Source organism: Chelonia mydas, chromosome 10 (genome assembly GCF_015237465.2).
Source record: "Chelonia mydas isolate rCheMyd1 chromosome 10, rCheMyd1.pri.v2, whole genome shotgun sequence".
Taxonomy (NCBI): Eukaryota; Metazoa; Chordata; order Testudines; family Cheloniidae; genus Chelonia; species Chelonia mydas.
The window spans coordinates 81,923,376-81,941,757 of NC_051250.2; the positions used below are offsets into that span (position 1 = coordinate 81,923,376).

Genomic DNA, 18,382 nt, shown 5'->3' on the forward strand with positions numbered 1-18,382 from the left:
GGCCATAAGGCTCACTCATGGTGTAAGTGTCACAACTGTGGACCCTTTTTAGCAAGATAGTTACCCACCAATAGCAAGCTCAGAAATCCCAATTATTTATAAAAAAAACACCCTTATTTTCAAATACTTATAATTTTTAACAGGTAGACAGAGTAGCGGGTAGCATCAGAGACAACAATGGTAGAACACTCCCCCAAAACATGTTTTTAGAAGTCAGAGATTGAGGGAAAACAGATTGAAGAATGCATTAATCAATTCTGCAGAGCTTTGATTGAGACCTCATGCGCCTTTGAATATCACACAGGGTGGATTTGATTTAAATCAAATTGATTAAAATAATTATTGAAATCATTAGTCAGGAAGACTCGATTTAATCATGGATTTCTACATAAAAGTGCATTCTGGAATATGCTGCTCAAACAGTTTCACTTTTGTTTCTACTGCCTGTCCCTCCCTTCTCACATTTATCTCCAGACTGCTTCTCCTTGCCCAGCTCTATTCCGCCACCAACAATCTTCTATTCACAGAATATCACAGAATATTAGGGTTGGAAGGGACCTCAGGAGGTCATCTATCCAACCCCCTGTTCAAAGTAGAACCAATCCCCAATTTTTGCCCCAGATCCCTAAATGGCCCCCTGAAGGATTGAATTTACAATGCTCAAACCATTGAGCTATCCCTCCCCCGCAATGGTTCCATTTACTCCTGTAGGCAAGTTTGAGTGTACCCTTATCACCACAGTTCATTTCCCTTATTATTTCCACTAGGAGCTTATCAGGATCTGGCTAGGTTGGTGACCCCACCACGGCTCCAGAGACACTATGACTGCCAGCTCATGCAAATGCACCTATTCATTGAACTTTTTGAAACTTTGCACTTTTAGAGAGAGGTGAGGGATTCACTCTGTGTACACAAATTTGCAGAGGGACAATAGGGTTGAGGTCTGCTATTTCTCACCTCTATATATTATTTATTTATTTTAAAACATTTTTGCTGTTAACAAGCATGTTATCTCTGGGGACACAAATCCACAGTTTGAGAACCGCAAAACTAAGCATCTCTGATGGTATCTTCTGAGCACTGAGTCCCATTGGGTAGATAGAAAGATTAACCTAAATAATCTATACAGAAGCCCCTGAAACCCCATAAGACTGGGTCCCTAATCCATGAACTACTGAAACTCATTTACAAAACTTTTCTTAAACATTACATGAATATATTGTCTCATACTATACAATTAGAATTTATAATCCCGATTCCATGATGAGATATCTTTGAGTTACAATGTATCTTAATAAAAACTATCTTTAGATCGGTTTTTTCCTCAAAAAGCATTTTATCAAAAAAAATCCGATTTAAATTAAAAAAATCAGATTTTTTTGATTTAAAAAAAAACACACATTGATTTTTATCCACCCTGATATCAAATTAAGATGTCACTAATTCTGAACTTCAGAGGGAGTGTCCCGGTCAGACACTGTAGTTTTTAATTTGTACTCTGAATCTGAAAATAGGAAAATACCATTTCAGTTGTTCCACTTTGTGTTAAGGAAATGTGACACTGGATGCAGAATCATCAAAATCTTTTCCTACAACCCCCCAACTATTATTATTTCATTTTTATTGTGGGAATTTCACAGAATGATCAAATCATTCATGTGGAAGAGTGCTTTCCTGACTGAAAGCAGCCACAGAAGCATGAGACCAACTGGTTTTACACTATCTACACACCTTTTCTGCATACAAAAGCTGTACTACTTCAGCGATTCTCAAACTTCATTGCACCCCTTCTGACAACAAAAATTACTACACGACCCCAAGAAGGGGGACCAAAGCCTGAGCCCAAGCCCAAGCGCTGCTGCCCCAGCAGGGGTGGAGGGGGGATGGGAGTCCCAAACCAAAGTCTGAGGGCTTCATCCCCAAATGTCGGGACTGTAACCTGAGCCCTGCTACTCAGGGTTGAAGCTGAAGTCTGAGCCCCACCACTCAGGGCTAAAGCCTTCAGGCTTCAGCTTCAGTCCCGGGCAGTGGGGCTCAGGCTTTAGCTTCAGCCCTCGGCCTGCGCAAGTCTAAGTCCAGCCCTGGTGACCCCATTAAAACAGGGTCACGACCCACTTTGGGGGCCCAACCCACAGTTTGAGAACCGCTGTACTAACTTAACTATACTGGTATAGTTAAAACAGTGCAACTGACCACAGTACGGGTGCTGTTATGCCGGTATAAAAGTGATTATACTGCTATAACTATCCATACAGCAAGGTGAATAATCTATACCAGTCTATTTGTGTCCTTACTAGGGGTTGTACAGTATAATTATTTTGGTAAAAAAATAATCAAACCCCTAATTGAAATAGTTATGCCAGTACAAAATTTGTATGTAGTTGAGGCCAGTTTCAAATTACCCCTACCACTGGAAAAGTGTGAATATGCAGGAGCACACTTTGTCACACCTCCATCTCTAAAGTTGCTGCCACCTGAAACAAAAAGGAGAAGAAAGAAATATATGGAGAGAGAGGCTGCAAGAGCACTCTATTTGGAATATCTTTTTAACTTGAAAAGTAGGGAACCATCTATGACAGACCTCTATTTCCTGATCTCAAGCCACTTTACAGTTTGGAACCCTACTTCATGCACTGGTCCAGGACACATTTATATTGGTTATCAATCTTTGAAGGTGAACATTATGGTATGTTTTTTGAAAACCTAAGTGCAGTAAATCAACTGAATTTTCCTATCAAGCAGAAATACCTCTAAATAACTCCAACAGTTTGGTTAGCAGGATACCCCTAAACTCAAGTAACTTTTTGACACTTGTTTTAAACAATGGAATCATGTTTGCCACTTTCAAATTCTCAGAATTTTCTTCCAAACTTACTGATCTTTTAAGAATGTCCACTAAAAATGTCAAGGTTCAAAGAACTTCCTGGCTCACTTCCTTTAACAATCATGGGCCCTGTCTTGATGGGCTAACAGGGTGTTTTTCAACCATGTTTAAACTAAATCAGTTTAAAAAAGTATAATTGCTTTGTCTTTATTAGTTTTAAAAGGTGTTAACTAGTCCGAATTAAGTAATTCAATCTAATGTCATACCTTTAAATCTAGTCTAGACAAGGTCTGTAAATACATTTAACTTTTTAATAGCTATTTCTGTTATCTATATATTACCTTTATCTACTGTAACTTCCTGTCTGCTGTTTCCAGAAAACTGATCTCTGACTTATGGCCTCAGGCAGTCCTAATAATCCTTTTCCTCACAGAAGCAATGTAACTCTTTCACAGCTATGCTTTTTTAATTATTCTGATAGAAGCTCTCATTTTCAAAATGTATAAATAAAGTGTGTACCTATACATACACGCACTACAAGCATGTGCACATTGCTCTAAACAGCCAGAATACCACAGTTTGGGCTGGTCCTTTAAGGGAGATGGACCCAGCCCCACAGGTGATGGATTTGGGCTTGAGCCAGTGGTTGGGTCAGGTGAGCAGGCACCTCATTATAGCCCAAGGGCAGTCCTTCCTATAAAAGGGCACCTGCTGCCTCAGAGGTGAGGAGACTAAGGGCTAGAAAAGGCTGAACAGAGCTGTCATCTAATGCACTGAGCTATAAGGGTAAAAAGGAGAGAGAACTGGAAGGAATCCAGAGGGGACCCAGGGAAGAAGCTCTTCCCTACCAGCCAGCAGGAAAGCTGGAGCTACCTGGAGGGAGGGGGAGGAGCAAAACCCTTCAGATGGAATGAAGGGGCAAAAGAGATTACAAAACCCTGAGAAGAAGGCTGGGACATTCTAGTTTTAACTGTTTTCAGAGTAACAGCCGTGTTAGTCTGTATTCACAAAAAGAAAAGGAGTACTTGTGGCACCTTAGAGACTAACCAATTTATTTGAGCATGAGCTTTCGTGAGCTACAGCTCACTTCATCGGATGTTTTAACTAGTTTTAACTGTGTTTCATGTTAGTAAACCAGATTATCAAGAAGAGACTACTTCAAAACCACCAGCAGTAGCAGTTTATGGAAAGAGATACACTGAAGGCAGCAGAAGTGTTGAACAATAGATGAGGTAAGAATCCATTACACAGGATAATTAAACAAATTTAGGCCAGATTTTAAGAAATATTCAGCACCTGCAATTATCATGTAGTTCTATTGTAGCTGCAGATATCTAGACAAGAATTTACAAATGTGATATTAGACTGAGTAACCTACCTCAATCTAGCTAATGCTTTCTGAACATAGTTTAAGTCTAAGCAACTGAATTTTAGCATATGGTTGTTAAAGCTTTAACTTGGTCAGCATAACTCACCCTAAGAACAATTGCTTAGCCCTAACCTGAGGTAGGTAACTACATAATATTACACCTTTAAAGTCTAGCCTCTTAAGTCTAAGTTTGGCCTTGTGTACTTGCCTGCCTTCCGCTACTTGCATATTCCACAAAGTCCAAATGTGTTGCAGATCACCAGCTTGATCACTCGACAACGTCACACTCACCACAAAAAAGCAATAAATATTGGAGCCTACCTATGAAGTAAAGGCAATCCTAAATTTATTTAGAAATTCCTATCATTCTTTTTTAAAATTAATTTTATACCCCAGCTTTTGGGATGAGATGGGTAGCAGCAGTATGCATCCTGGGGCATCACATCAAACAGCAGCTGGTAATTCTGCAAAGTGAAACTCACTGTTGACCGGAAAAAAGCCACTTTTTTTTTTAAATGAGGTGAAGTCTTGTTTAATCATGGGAGAGGCATCTCACTAAATAATTTTATACCTGATTAAACTATATGAAGGCAAAATAAGTATTGCAAATTCAAAACTGGAAAAAAAAAGGAAACAAAACATGTATGCTTGTACCAGTATTTCCTCACCTATGTCCTCCATGATTATGGAGATGCCTGGTAACAACTCCATAGTTACTACGCACAGTAAAATGGGCTTAAAATGGGGCATAAATTCCTGTTTACCTAAAGGCAGGTGGAAGAACAGCGTGAAATTTCCCGAAGAGTTAGTTTTTATGCTTTCTTTGTATCTTTTGCTTGATTTCTCCAACTTTTAACAGGAAGTCTGAATGTGAGCTCTGAAAGAAATTTTCTATGGCCTACATTTTCATAGTTGACCAACACTGTCTGCCTACACAAAACTTAGGCCATGTCTACACTCCTACATTAGGTCAACCTATGTAGGTGTCTCAGGAGTGCAAAAAAGTCACACCCTGAGTGACATAGTTAAATTGTATCACAGGGCTAGCTGTTAGTCTGGATCTGTAAAAGCGGAAAAGAGTCCTATGGCACCTTATAGACTAACAGACATATTGGAGCATGAGCTTTTGTGCATGAATACCCATTTTGTCAGGTGCACGTCCAAGTGGGTATTCACCTACAAGCTTATGCTCCAATACATCTGTTAGCCTATAAGGTGCCACAGGACTCTTTGCTGCTTCTATAGTTAAATTGACCTAACCCCAGGTATAGACTGCCCTAGGTTAATGGACTATTTTTTCCATTGATCTAGCTACTGCCTCTCAGGCAGGTGGATTAACTAAATCAATTGGAGAACCTCCCCCATTGCTCTGGTATGTGTCTACACTTAAGTGCTACAGCTGGGCCGCTGTAGCATTTCAAGTGTAGACAAGCCCTTAGACAGTGGATCCCGCTTAGATCTGCTGCAACACGTAGGGGGTTCTTTAAGCATTGTATTTAATGTTAGTTTTAGCAAGGCTGGTTGATGGGGGCTGGGTTCTCATAAAACCAGCTGTCAGGAGCTACACTCATTAGATTTCCCACTACAATAGAAGGAATCACATGCAGCTGCTAGTAAAGAGAATATTCTTCAGCACCAGCTATACTTCTGCATCACACAGGTTTGCCCATAGATCTTAATGCTTTATAAACTACGATAAATCATTTTACTGATCAGGAAACTTAATCACAGGTAGTGATTTGTTCAGGGTCACACAGCAGGTCATTCGCAGAGCTGGGAACGCACCAGCCTCCTGACACTCAAGAGTGTCACTGGGCCATCCTATCTGAAATGTCCCCCTCTTCCCTCCCCAAATCTCCTTCCCTAGACAACCAGGTAAAACCAAAGCCACTTACAATATTTTACACATGACTAAGGGCTTGTTTACACAGGGACACTCAAAGCTAATCAGAATTAACTTAAAGTTTGAATTTAAAGTGGATTAGTTAAACAACAAGCTCCTGTGAAGGTGCAGTCTTTCAGAACTAGAGGTCGGTCTTCAGCTTATTTTAATTAATTTCCTAAACCAAATTAAGGTCACTTTAATTCTGAATAAGAGCATCCACATAGGGGTTTATGTGGTTTAACTAATTCACTTTAAATTCATACCTTCAATTAATCTGGATATATCTTTTCTGAATGGCCCTGTGTAGGCAAACCCTAAGAAAGCCTTGGTTGAACTAATCCCTGAAACTCACTTTATGGAAATCACTTAACATAAAATGAAATATGCCAACAATTGAAAATCCACCAATCCCATTTTTTAAGTGATCACAGTAGGGATCCATGAAGTCTATGGATCGTCTCTTAATTTTTCAATAGTAGTTGAAAAATTAAGACCTTCACCTAGAAATGTAAAACTGATACTAATAAATCCACTTTATATTTTAAAGTAGTGGCAATGTAGACAGTTTAACACAACCATACATCAACAGATTTGTTTCCAAATAGCTTGATCTATGAAAAGCAAAACTAAAAAAATACAAATCAATACAACATTACTCTGCAACAGGCATTATATTTTAGCATATAACAACCTACAATATTAAGAATGGTTTCAGAGTAACAGCCGTGTTAGTCTGTATTCGCAAAAAGAAAAGGAGGACTTGTGGCACCTTAGAGACTAACCAATTTATTTGAGCATGAGCTTTCGTGAGGTACAGCTCACTTCATTGGATGCATACTGTATGAGTATGAGCTCCAATGAGTATCCAATGAGCTCACGAAAGCTCATGCTCAAATAAATTGGTTAGTCTAAGGTGCCACAAGTCCTCCTTTTCTTTTTGCGAATATTAAGAATGTTTTACAGGGCTTGACATTTTGAATGCCAAAGGCAATGTGAACCAGAATTCTACTTTACTGACCAAGCTTATAGGGAGAATTTACTATTCCGCTGGAGAATCAGAGAAGGATTCCCCCAACAAAAAATTCCATCCTTAAGTATAACTTACTATGAATTTGATTGGGAGAGTGTGAAATAGTAAAGAAAAGCTCCTTCTAATGACTGGTAATGCAAAGTGCTACTACATGAAGGAACAGAATTTGATTCAGGCTTAGTCCTCCTCTTCCTGCGACCGTAAAAGCTGGGAGCATCATTGTCTGATCCATTCGTGCATCACAACAGCACTTTGTCAACAGGAATGCTCCTAAGACAAAGCAAGGAAGGGGAGTGGAATCAAGAGGGAAGAAAACTTGGCAGCCTGAATTAAAGTCCTGTTCTGACATCAATGCAGTCCATAAACAGTGTGAGATACTCACTGGCTGGCCAGGGGAGGCCGGGCTAAAATAGTAAGCACACCAGTTGGCAGCAAGGGGGACAGGGACCAGGAGTTCCAAGAATGAACAGACTGGAAGTTAGGGAAATAGCCAACAAAAAATCCATGAGTACATGTTACTTCACTTCTGAAAGTTCCAGTTTGTCTTCTAGTAACAAACAGTACACAATTCTGCCCAATCCAAATGACAAGAAACAGAAGTCTCTTAAATCTGTGTTTGAAAGAATAGAAATGGTAAAAATCAGCCCAGCAAAGGATATAGCTTGTAGACAGAATTTGGCTCTTCACTCAACATGGAGTCAAGAGCTAAAAGTTCTTTAGATTCAGAACACCTGTCCCTCTTCGGGGAAGAAATCATTATTTTATACTTAAGAAACCTCTCCAAGTGACTCCTCAGGGTAGCTTTAGTTTGGCTCCAGAGGAGGTCATGTCCAGTGGTCTTCAGCTAGATGAAGGGTCACTGCTACATGGGGTTCTCAAGGATGGTAAAACAGAAGAGACCAGAAAACTATTTTAAGCAGTCTATGTATATGGGCACAGCAGACAATCTGTCCGTGAATGTCGTAAACAATCCAAAGAAACCATTACCATCTGCTCATAAATACATTGTTAATAAATATATACTCAATTACTCTAAAAACTAAAACTTAAATGAAGTTAACATACATTTCAACTCTTCAACCTATTTATTTTGGGATTCTCTTCTCCACCTCTTCAAAAATTCTGATTAAAAATAGTTACTATTCAAAATTAACACTCAAATTTTGAGTCAAACAAACAAGAGCAAACGGTCACATTTTTGCTGTCACCCCATGTGTAAGCTGTGCCTGTTACAGCCCTACTGCAAAGAGTCTCCTAACAGTGATTTATTTTATATATAAATAAATCATGCTTCATTACCTACCAGTTACAATAGGACAGGCCTCAGTCTCAGTTTTAATTTTGTATTTCCTTGCTTTTATTAGTGTCACAACCTTAATTTCACTAACTGGTGTCAAGAAAAGAAATAAGCACTTATATGAATCATGAAAAAGACTGCTACTGACAAACACAGTAAAATTAAGGGTGCTAAATGGCTGAAGAGTATAACGTAATTAAAAAGGAAACAAAGAACACCACTCAGCTTGGCTATTCCAAAAATAAGTTTTGTCATTATGTCATTCTTTTGATGAACAAAGTAAGACTTTTTTCACAGTAACCTGTTAGTGCCATCTTTCCCTCCAGCTTTAAATTTACACCCTATTGAAGTAAAGTTACCTTTAGGTTACTGAAATGCATGGACATTTACAAAATAATATCCTCAACTTCTATAATACCCTTAACAAGAGACCTCCAATAACTTTACAAACATTAAAACTCTGAAAACCTGTGTGGGGCAGGAAAGGGATATCTAAAGACAAATCCCTGAAATGCAGTCATATTTGAGACGGTACAGGGTAATGATTAGGAACTTTATTCTGTACCCCTGAAGTCAGTGAGAAGACAATCAAGTCTTGACCAGAATGCCACACAATACTTTAGGAAAGTGAAGAATGCTTTACACAGTGTAAATATCCTGGCAGGAATAACAGAATTTAGAGAGGCGAAATGTAATTACCTGAATTTGTCCAGAACCCTGGGGCACGCACCCCTAATTCTTACAAAAAGTGCCATGACATCTTTAAAGTCTACAAATGGGCAAGACGTGTGCAAAACCAAAACTAAGTAAAACAAAATAGCTTCACCAAAATCATAACACTTCCTAGGACAAATAATATCTGAGAAAATATTATAATATACCCATTAGACAGAAATAAAAGTAGTGGTGTTCTCTTGTGCTCACAGCATGTAAGAATTAAGGTTCCAGGATTTTATTTTTGCCACTGTCAAACATTCAGTGTGTAACTTTGACAGGTTTCAGAGTAGCAGCCGTGTTAGTCTGTATTCACAACAAGAAAAGGAGTACTTGTGGCACCTTAGAGACTAACAAATTTATCTGAGCATAAGCTTTAGTGAGCTACAAAGCTTATGCTCAAATAAATTTGTTAGTCTCTAAGATGCCACAAGTCCTCTTTTTTTTCTTTTTGTGTAACTTTGAGTAAGTCATAACCTCGCTATACCTCAGTTCAGCCATGTGTAAAATAGGTACAATATAACTACCTTACCTCAGTGTGTCATGACACTTTAATAATAATACATAACATTTATATAGGTCTTTTCATTTTCACAGCCCTTCACAAACATGAACTAATCAATCCTCACAACACCCCTGTGAGGTATTATTATTCCCATTTTACTGATGAGAAAACCAGAAAAGAGGTTAAGTGACTTGCCTGAGGCAACAGAGAAATAATTAATAAATAAAGTGCTTTGAGATCCTCTCATAGACCACAGCACTATAAGAGTGAAAAGTACTGTCGTCATCAAAAAAGGAAAGAACCAGGCATATGCAGCATTGTGATCCTCAGTATTATTTTTTAAATGAAAAATAAATATATGTGAAGTTGTGAAACCAAATATTCTAATAAAACAGAGTGAGACAGGTACTGAACTACATCCCCCAAAATCATCATTATGAAAGGGAACAAACACATCAAGCACTGCACTCTTTGGTATTATGATAAAAGGAGTGATAGCCGGTTCTGACATAGAGCCTACCAAAATTGTTGCAAAAATGACCATTGTGCCCATTCTGTGATGCAGTCCCAAGTATTATTGTAAAATGAGCAACAGGCAAACCCACTGCTGCACTCCCCAACATTACAGAAGTGAGCAACTGACACATTAAGTGCAGCAGTGCATTCCCAATATTATGATACAACTCAGTGACGGGGACATCTTATGCAGTGGTCCCCAATATTATCATAGTGAGACAGACACGTCCACTGTGGCAGTTCCCCAATTAATTACTGTAAAAGGCTACAGGGCTGTCTACCACTCCAATAATATTACTGTAGTCAGTTACAGGAACGTCCAGTGATGCTCTCCCCAATATTATTCCTTTAACAGTCAGCAACAAGCACATCCAAGGTTATGTTCCCCATTATTATTACCAACAGACAGAGTAACAAGCCTATCTGGCACTACTCACCCCATTCCTACTATTGTTAGAGTCAAGGGTAGGGACAGCTGGCACTGCGCTCCCCAATATCACTGCAATAAGAGTCAGTGACAGGCATGCACAGGCACAGTGTTCCCCAGCATCATTATTCAGTCCAGGACAGGCTCATCCCATACTACGGTGCTATAGCCCACAGCCATGTCCAGTGCTTCACTCCCCAATATAATTGCTACAAGAGTCAGCAACAGGCAGGTCCTGTGTTGCACTCCCCACACTTCCCCGTGTGTGTGCGCGTGTTTGTGTGTAACATGGACTCAGATGCAGCCAGCAGAGCTACGCCCCCTAAACAAACCCAACTTGGGATGCACACAAGCCAGCAGCAGCAGCAGGGGGGTACCCCCCACTGGACACCCAGGCAGCCTACCGAGTCGGAGCATTAACCACACACGCCGCCCCCCCAGAATAACCGGGGGCAGCCCGGAGGTGGGGGAGCAGCTTGGGGGAGGCAGCTGGGATTCTAGGCGGAGTCGTCTCACCATAGGCCTAGGCCTGAAGGGGGAGGCTCGGGGTGTCAGGGGGGAGGTGACAGTCCCCCAGCCCCCTCCCCCAGCACAGGGGGGTTCGGGGGGGAGGCTGGGGCCCCTCTCCGGAGGGGGGTGCACTGAGTGGCCTCTGAGGTGGGGAGGGAGGGCGACCAGGGAAGCGGTGTCTCCTCACACCCGGGGCAGAGGAGCCCCCGACGGGGAAGGGTTTACACGGGGGTTGGGGGGAGCCCGCTAGTAAGGGGGGGCAAGGCCCGGAGGGGGGGCTCCTCCAGGGCCACTTTGGGAGCGAGCCCCCTTGGCTCCCCCCGATCCCGGGCGGGACCCCGCGCTGGCTGGGAGGGGGTGTCAGCTACCTGTGGGTGCGGGGTGCCGAGGAGGAGGCGGGCCCCGGTATCCGGGGCCCCGGCGGCCAGGCCGGGCGGACGCCGCTGTGTTTACACCGCCGCCGGGGCTCCGCAGCCGCTCAGCAGCCAGTCGCCATTTCCCGCCTACCGACCTGCTACACCGCACGGAGGGACCCGGATGGGAGAGGGGCCGCCGCGCAGGCGCAGCCCTGCCGGGGGCGGGGGTCGGGACGGTGCCGGGGAGGAGCGGGGCCCCGCGCGGGGGGCAACGCCGAGGGGAGCGGGCGGCTGAGGCGGAGCGGCCGGCACCGGGAGGGGCTGTCAGTGGGCGGTCGGGCTGTCGGGGGGGGCTCACGTTGGGAAGGGGATTGTGGGGCGCCTCACGCTGGGGGGGCTGTCAGTGGGGCGAGAGCTGGGGGGGGGCGCCTCACACGGGGGGGGCGCTCTGAGTGGGGGTTGCCTCCCACTGGGGGGGGCGCTCTGAGTGGGGATTGCCTCACACGGGGGGGGGCGCTCTGAGTGGGGGTTGCCTCCCACTGGGGGGGGCGCTCTGAGTGGGGATTGCCTCACACGGGGGGGGCGCTCTGAGTGGGGGTTGCCTCCCACTGGGGGGGGCGCTCTGAGTGGGGGTTGCCTCCCACTGGGGGGGGCGCTCTGAGTGGGGGTTGCCTCCCACTGGGGGGGGCGCTCTGAGTGGGGGTTGCCTCCCACTGGGGGGGGCGCTCTGAGTGGGGATTGCCTCACACTGGGGGGGGGGCTCTGAGTGGGGAGGTTGCCTCACAGTGAGAGGGGGCTCTGAGTGGGGGCGTTGCCTCCCACTGGGAGGGGGGCTCTGAGTGGGGGCATTGCCTCACACTGGGGGGGGGCTCTGAGTGGGGGGGTTGCCTCACAGTGAGAGGGGGCTCTGAGTGGGGGCGTTGCTTCACACTGGGAGGGGACTGTCAGTGGGGGGGCACCTAACAGTGAGAGGAGGCTGGGGGGGGCGCGGCTCACACTGGGAGGGGGCTGTCAGTGGGGGGCACCTCACACTGGCAGAAGAGGGTTGTGAGTAGCAGGGGGCACCTCACACTGGAGCGGGAGGCAGGCCTGGGTGAGCACTGCTTTACACTATAGTGTGAGAGGGGCCCATACTCCGGCACTGTGAGGAGGCAGTGGGTTCAGATACCCTTGTGATTGGTATGGGATAAATAGATGGACAGGCATATTCGAGAGACACGGTGGGTGAGCTAGTATCTTTTATTGAACCAATTTCTGTGGGTGAAAGAAACTTTCAAGCTTACACGGAGCTCTTCTTCGGGTCTGGTCTGGTCAGCAAGACGTGAAGAAGCGCTCTGTGTGAACTTGAAAGCTTCTCCCTCACCCACACAAGTTGGTCCAATAAAAGATATTGCCTCACCACCTTGTTTCTGTAATATTCTGGGATCAATGTGGCTATAGCAACACTGATAGACAGTCTTTTCCCCAGTTTTTCCCATGGGTGAAATGCAGTTGGCAGTGCTAGTACTGACAGGCACAGTCAGGGCAGGAGTCTGGCCTACTGCTGAGAGCAGCAGTAAGCAACGCAGTAAGATGCAGAGCCCTGTCCTGACTTTGTCCTCACCCATAACTATTTCACATTTGGAGACAACGTATACCTGCAAATCAGCAGCACTGCTATGGGTACCCGCATGGCCCCACAGTATGCCAACATTTTTATGGCTGACTTAGAACAACACTTCCTCAGCTCTCGTGCCCTAACGCCCCTACTCTACTTGCACTATATTGATGACATCTTCATCATCTGGACCCATGGAAAAGAAGCCCTTGAGGAATTCCACCATGATTTCAACAATTTCCATCCCACCATCAACCTCAGCCTGGACCAGTCCACATAAGAGATCCATTTCCTGGACACTACGGTTCTAATAAGTGATGGTCACATAAACACCACCCTATACCAGAAACCTACTGACTTTACCTACATGCCTCCAGCTTTCATCCACACCACACCACACCACATGATCCATTGTCTACAGCCAAGCTCTAAGATACAACCACATTTGCTCCAACCCCTCAGACAGAGACAAACACCTACAAGAGCTCTATCAAGCATTCTTACAACAGTGGTAATGAGAGTGATCCATTTCAAACAGTTGACAAGAAGGTGTGAGTAACAGTAGGGGAAAATTAGTGTGGAGGAAATTAGGTTTAGGTTTTGTAATGACCCAACCACTCCCAGTCTTTATTCAGGCCTAATGTAATGGTGTCCAATTTGCCTGGCACGGAAGTTAGACTTACCAGCCTGTAAATGCCAGGATCGCCTCTGGAGCCTTTTAAAAAAATTGGCATTATGTTAGCTATCCTCTGGTCATCTGGTACAGAGGCCGATTTAAGTGATAGGTTATATACCACAGTTAGTAGATCTGCAGTTTCATATTTGTACCCTTCAGAAGTCTTGGGTGAATACCATCTGGTCCTGGTGACTTATTACTGTTTAATTTATCAATCTGTTCCAAAACCACCTTTATTGACACCTCAACCTGCGGCAGTTCCTTGCATTTGTCACCTAAAAAGGATGGCTCAGGTGTGGGGATTTCCTTCATGTCCTCTGCAGTGAAGACTGATGCAGAGAATTCTTTTAGCTTCTCCAATGGTCTTGTCTTCCATGAGTGCTCCTTTAGCACCTCAATCGTCTAGTGGCCCCGCTGCCTGTTTGGCAGGCTTCCTGGCTGTTATGCACATACTTTTTTGCTTTTAGTTTTTGTGTCTTTCGCTAGTAGCTCTTCACATTCTTTCTTGGCCTGCCTCATTATACTTGACTTGCCAGAGTTTATGCTCCTTTGTTTTTCTCAGTAGGATTTGACTTCCAGTTTTTAAAGGATGTCTTTTTGCCTCTAAACCATCTCTTTTACTTTGCTGTGTAGCCATGGTGACATTTTTTGGTCCTCTTCCTAATTTATTTTTTTCATTTGGGGTATACATTTAGTCTGAGCTTCTGTTATGGTGTTTTTAGTTGTCCCCATGCAGTTTGCAGGCACTTCACTGTTGTGACTATTCCTTTTAATTTCCATTTAACTAACTTCCTCATTTTTGCATAGTTCCCCTTTCTGAAGTTAAATGCTACTGTGGTGGGTTTCTTTGGCATTTTTCTCCCTACAAAAATGTTAAATTTTGTTACATGATGGTTGCTGTTACCGTGTGGTTACGCTATATTCACCTCTTGGACCAAATCCTGTGCTCCATTAGTACTAAATCAAGAATTGCCTCTCCCCTTGTGGGTTCCAGGACAAGCTGCTCCAAGAAGCAGTCATTTATGTGTCTAGAAGTTTTACCTCTGCATCTCCTCTTGAGGTGACATATACCCACTCAGTATGAGGACAGTTGAAATTTCCCATTATTGTTGTATTTTCTGCCTTTGTAGCCTCTCTGATTTCCCTGAGCATCTCACAATTACCATTACCAGCATCCTGGTCACATGATTGGTAGTATATTCCTGCTGCTATACTCTTACTGTTCAAGCATGGACTTTCTATCCATAGAGATTCTGTACAGTTTGATTAATTTCAATTTTACTTTATTTGACTCTGCTTTCTTTCACATATAGTATTACTCCCCCACTAGTGCGACCTACTCTGTCATTCCTATGTACTTTCTATCCTGGTGTTACATGTACCATTGATTATTCTCATTCACCAAGTTTCCATAATGCCTATTATATCAATAACCTCATTTAATGCCATGCTCTCTAGTTCACCCATCCTAATATTTAGACAGTGTTCAGAATATTCATTTCAAGTCACTGACTACAGATAACACTTCATTTGTTTCAATAAATCAATTAGTTTTAAATGCAAAACATGTTTTGAAAAACTTATTGGTTCTTACATATCCAGCACACTCAAGATAATTTTATTTAACTAATAAAAAAATGCTGTTTTGTGCATTTTAAATTGAATTCCAGTTTCTATCCAAATACAGTTTGACACAAATCGTGAGTAAAAAATTAATTATCATGTAGTAAATAAGAAATGTATCATTCACCATTTTCTAACATTAACAAATGTAAACATTAAGAATCTGAATAAATACTACATAATTGTTTAAATAAATGTTTATAAGATGTAGTGTTTGCTACTGGTAGCAAAAAAAGCAGCTAATTTACTGTAAAAGCTATATTTAACTGCAAATCAAAATGTTTTAAAGGTTACCAACCAATGAGACTCAATCTTCCTTCAGGAAAAAAAACTAAAAAGTATAAATGCAAAACAAGATTAAAATCAATTACTTAAATCAAGGTTTCTTGTCTGCTGATTTAAATCATGATTAAAATTGGTGATTTAAATTGCTTTGATTTAAATTATTCCACCCTACTGCAGACAAAGTCTACACTATATTTTGTAAGTCTCAGATGATTCTGTTGAATAAGAAAATCTGATGATAAATCTGATTTTGGATGTCCCTAACAACTGAAGATATCCAGAAAGCAATTTTGCTTTTTGGCACAACAGTATTTTTACCTGGGCAATTATTACATGGTCTCTCAGTAACCACTATGGTACAATTAATTTTGGGAAACTTCTAGACTAGGAAAAAAATTCTGGAACTTGCTTTATGGGAGTTTGTCAATCCCAAAATTCCCCAGTTGACATCAGGGCAATTTCCAGCATGATGTCTCAGTGCAATGACAATTTGTCCTGTTCAACATTTTTGTGACCCAGTGGATAGATACAGAACATATTAGCTACTGAAACAAGAAGAGAGAAAAAATAAAATATTAAATTCTGAAGAAAACATCCAAATATGTATGGATATTTTGCACACATGGATTTCTAGTGTCTCTTCTATTGAAGGATGAGTATATTTTTTGGGTGGAAATCTTTGTGTGGTGGGTTGTCTTGCTAAATGATTTTATTCAGTTTTAAAATAAACTAGGTTAGGAAAGGTATCAGAGTAACAGCCGTGTTAGTCTGTATTCGCAAAAAGAAAAGGAGTACTCTCTAAGGTGCCACAAGTACTCCTTTTTTTTTTAGGTTAGGAAAGTGATTTTGTAATAGTTGGTCCCTTGTACTATATGTATCATTTCACTATATTTTAGTCATTCATTTTGTGACAGAAATCAGCTTACTGTTGTCAGCACTACAAAGAGCATGTTGTATTCTGTTCTCTTCCAAATCAGTAGGTTTGCCAGTTACACTAGAATTCCACAATTTGTATTGTGGATATATGAAGAAAGCATGCAGTTTGAGTTTTAGGATACCACATTGAGTTTGAGGTGTAGAATAAATTTAGTTAGGAATTCTTCCAGTGGATTGAAAAATCAAGAATAGGTGAGGAGTGCAACAATGCCTGGGGGTTACACCTTCACAAACTTTTCCAGGTCTATGTTTTAAATGCAGAATTATTTGGATAAGTTAAGAGATCTGATAAATGACTACTAGCTGTATTGTTGATTCAGCTGTGAGTTGGAACTAATTATGCTAATTAAGCAGTAATGAGAAAGTTTATGTTGCAGTATGCCTTAGGTATTAAAAGCATGAGATTTAAGAAAGCCATCCAAGAAGTGGTTCTGTTATAGCATAACACATGCCCTGTCGTGCCTAACTACAACTGCAAAATTGCAGTAGATTAATATTAGAAATATTCCTAGGATTTCAGTAGGCACAAACCATAAATACCATTTTCTCTCACACAATTTGCTAACATCGTTATTGTTCAACAATAATTACTATTCAGTCACAGTGACGTGCTCTTGAACAATTAGTCACCTTTTAGATTTGTCTTTGGACAATTATTTATTTAAACCATACCCCAAAAAGTACAAGAAGGTAACAATGCAGAACTTGCAAAGCAAGAAGAATATTATTGTTATATTATAATTGGATGTTAATGGCACTAGCACTTCAGTGTTTAATCATCCCCTAAAGCCGATAAATGGCCTTGTGTACTATCTGAAATTTTCAAAAAGCACCAGTCACCATAGCATCTGCTGTGCCATAAACAGCTGTTAATATTGCTAGACAAATTAAGGTTTCCAAACTTTAAAAGGTTTTTGGTTTTAAAAGCTGCTTTAACTTTTTTTTAGGTTTCTAGCTTAGTAGGAGACACATTGGGAAAGTGCCAGAAAAGGGGGCAAATAAATAAATATACTACTTTGATTTCTAACTTGCAGAGCTGAAATCCTTAGTATGTATCTCTGTTTCCATTTTCTTTTCTGGAAGGAAAAATAAATGAAAAGAGGATTGAGGAGGAATATGGAAGCAAAGGCCTGAGCCAAAGTTCATAGCAATACCAAGAAAAGGTAACTTTTGATTCAAACTGTAGTATTTCCCCCCAACCTTTTAAATGTTCTTCTCTTCTCAACGTATGTGAAGCCAAACAAGATACAGAGAGGCTGCTTGGGCTGTGGTGGCCTCAGTATGTTAATATGAGGTGCTCAGATACAGTTAGGGACATGATGTAAGACAGTGGCTCTCAACCTTTCCAAACTACTGTATCCCTTTCAGGAGGCTGATTTCTCTTGTGTACCCCAAGTTTCATCTCACTAAAAAACTACTGGCTTACAAAATCAGACATAAAAATACAGAAGTGTCCCAGTCCACTATTACTGAAAACTTGCTTACTTTTTCACTTTTACCATATAATTATAAAATAAATCAGTTGGAATAGAAATATTATACTTACATTTCAGTGTATAGTATATAGAGCAAGATAGACAAGTCATTGTATGAAATTTTAATTTGTACTGACTTGGGTAGTGCTTTTTAGGTAGGCTGTTGTAAAACTAGGCAAATATCTAGATGAGTTGATGTACCCATTGGAAGACCTCTGTGTACCGCAGGGGTACATGTGCCCCTGGTTGAGAACCACTGATGTAAGAAAATAGAGTTCAAAGTTCTATGTCTCTTTCATTGAATCTGAACAGTGCAGTGTCTGCTTCCCCAAGTGCCAGGGCAAGATACATTAAAAT

At 41.7% G+C, this 18,382-nt stretch overlaps 1 protein-coding gene across 2 annotated transcripts in view; it reads right to left on the reverse strand.

The window, feature by feature from the left end:
• The window catches only part of CTDSPL2 (CTD small phosphatase like 2), a 72,515-nt gene extending 60,779 nt beyond the window's left edge, over positions 1-11,736 (reverse strand). Inside the window, exon 1 of one of the 2 annotated variants that reach the window (XM_037910759.2) lies at positions 11,446-11,736. The gene's annotated coding sequence lies outside the window, so the exon portion shown is untranslated. The remainder of the gene's footprint in view (positions 1-11,445) is intronic. The other variant, XM_043523758.1, reaches the window with a different exon arrangement.
• Positions 11,737-18,382: the final 6,646 nt, after the last annotated feature.